This window comes from Palaemon carinicauda, chromosome 45 (assembly GCF_036898095.1).
Source record: "Palaemon carinicauda isolate YSFRI2023 chromosome 45, ASM3689809v2, whole genome shotgun sequence".
Taxonomy (NCBI): domain Eukaryota; kingdom Metazoa; phylum Arthropoda; class Malacostraca; order Decapoda; family Palaemonidae; genus Palaemon; species Palaemon carinicauda.
In genome coordinates, this window is record NC_090769.1 from 7,980,948 (window position 1) to 7,983,447 (window position 2,500).

At 36.8% G+C, this 2,500-nt stretch overlaps 1 protein-coding gene across 1 annotated transcript in view; it reads left to right on the forward strand.

Moving 5' to 3' along the window:
• LOC137634943 (calcitonin gene-related peptide type 1 receptor-like) overlaps window positions 1-2,500 on the forward strand; it is a 223,676-nt gene that overhangs the window by 35,073 nt on the left and 186,103 nt on the right.

A 2,500-nucleotide genomic window follows, 5' to 3' on the forward strand; every position in this document is an offset into this window, starting at 1 on the left:
TTCAGAGCGAGGTGTACCAAAAATTCCTGTCTCCAACTGTGCGTTGGTTACACAGACGCCAAATTTATAATAATATGTTCAGACACGGATTGGCATTAAGAACATCATATTGTGAACAGGTGTTGCAAAAACGAAGGAGAAGTATGCATTTACCTCAAATTGAAGCATAACCATTAAACAGATATTATTGTCATTATTATTACTTGCTAAGCTACAACCCTAGTTGGGAAAGCAGGATGCTATAAGCCCAGTGGGCCCAATAGGGAAATGGCTTGGGCGCTAATCTATATGTATATATGGTCAGTCTCTAGGGCATTGTCCTGCTTGATAGGGCAACGTCACTATCCCTTGCCCCTGCCATTCATGAGTGGCCTTTGAACCTTTAAGGTCTTAAAACCAACTTTGAATAATGAAACTTCAATAATTTTTATAATTACTGACCGTAGAACTACACATAATTCCCAAATTAATAAATGTCTGATGCTTCTTTACTTTAACAGACCCATAAAGGTTTTTTTTTTATAAATCATTTACATATTTATCAATGATATGTAAATAGAGTTCATTTATACACTGTACGTACATGTAGTTTAAAATATAACCTTTTCATACGCTCTACTTGCGTTAAGGAAATAAGACTTTTTTTATCTGTACTGAACTGTTACTTTGATTTATTATCTAGGGCATTCACATATTGGAAGCTTTTAAACTACAGAGGCTAGCTTCAAACAAAACAGATTAAGACTAAAATATCTTCCCTCAAAGTTGGAGCAAATGCTTTTTTGTTGACCAGGCGGACATGAGTCTTTTTATAGTTTATATATGACATATCTCTTTTGACATTACTTTTTTTAGAATGATTTATTGTTAATTTGTTCTCTTCATTTATTTATTTCCTTATTTCCTTTCCTCACTGGGCTATTTCTCTCTATTGGAGCCCCTGGGCTTATAGCATCTTTCTTTTCCAATTAGGGTTGTAGCTTGGATAGTAATAATAATAATAATAATAAAATGGAAGAGGTGCCACACACTTTCAGGCAAAACAATTCCGTATATAAAGTTTTTTTTTTCTTACCCCCCCCCCCCCCCCCCAGCCATACCTGAATCCGGAGATGCTTAGAACTTAGGCACATTTGGTTTGTCATCTCGGAAGAGGGCCAATGCATCATTCAGTACCTTACCTAGATTTGAAAGTCAATCACACCCTTCGCGCAAAAACAAGCTCATTTATGTAGTACCTATGCTATATAGCTCATCTGAACAATAATACATGCAGGCTCCGTGATACGGTACTTACATACAAACACAAACACCAATGTATGTGGGCTTTCCTACTTTCATACATGTATGTATGTGTGTGGTCCTTTTCTTAGTGGGAATACCTTTAAGTGGGGAAAGGATTTGTGTATCGACAAGATCAGCAAAGCTCTACTAATCAGTCACCCATACAAGGTTTGTTTGCTGTGAGCGATCAGACAAAAGTCTCCCATCATCATCAAACCGCACAGGACAGCGTGTTGATGAAATGACCAAACCCCATACATAAATAAGATCATATCTGAGGCCTTTGAACTGCATTGGACTAGAAACGGTTATATTTGTATGTACGTATGTATGTATGTATACATATGTATAGTCCCTTTTATATTATAAGAGGCTCACATGAATAGCCATCCTGCTGGACAAGTTGTGAGTGGCCTTAGTAGGCCACTGCGTTATATAAAGACTGTGGTACCGGTCGTCATAAAAGGCCAAAGGAGAGGACCCAGATCCATCCTGAGAGGTCTCTGACGTAAATAAACACTTTCCTCATGGCGATATCCCGAGCTTCGTCTACTCCCACTTCCAGGTGTTTCGTGTTGCCTCATCTTACACTGTTAAGAAGACCCAGTAATTTTAATCGTAAAATTCTCCGTAAAAATATATTGTTCCTTTCGTATTTCAGTAAAATACAGGCGACCGTAATTTTCTAGCTTGCTTTGTTATTAATTTCACGTATTGGTAACCGTAATATCATTCCTTAACATCAATAATCCGTTTTTAAACGGTAAATGAGTGAGTGGCAACATTTATCCCAGGAATTTTACTTTTTTTTTTTTTCTGAGGCATGAGCTAGTGGTGGTTTCAGAGACGACATATATTTACGTAACACACCCAGGGTCAAAATCAATCGTCTCTCTCTCTTTCTCTCTCTCTCTCATCTCTCTCCTCTCTCTCCTCCTCTCTCTCTCTCTCTCTCTCTCTCTCTCTCTCTTCACGTGTGCATGTACGTGCATGCATGCGCTCATCAATCTCTTTCATTTCCTGCCACATGGATTCTTATACATTATTCATACATGACGTAGATACTGTGTTCTTGGCTCTTCATTGCATTCTTTCTTTTATCCTTTCCCTGTCTATAAACACGCATATATATAAGTTATATATATATATATATATATATATATATATATATATATATATATATATGTATACATATATATATATACATATATATATG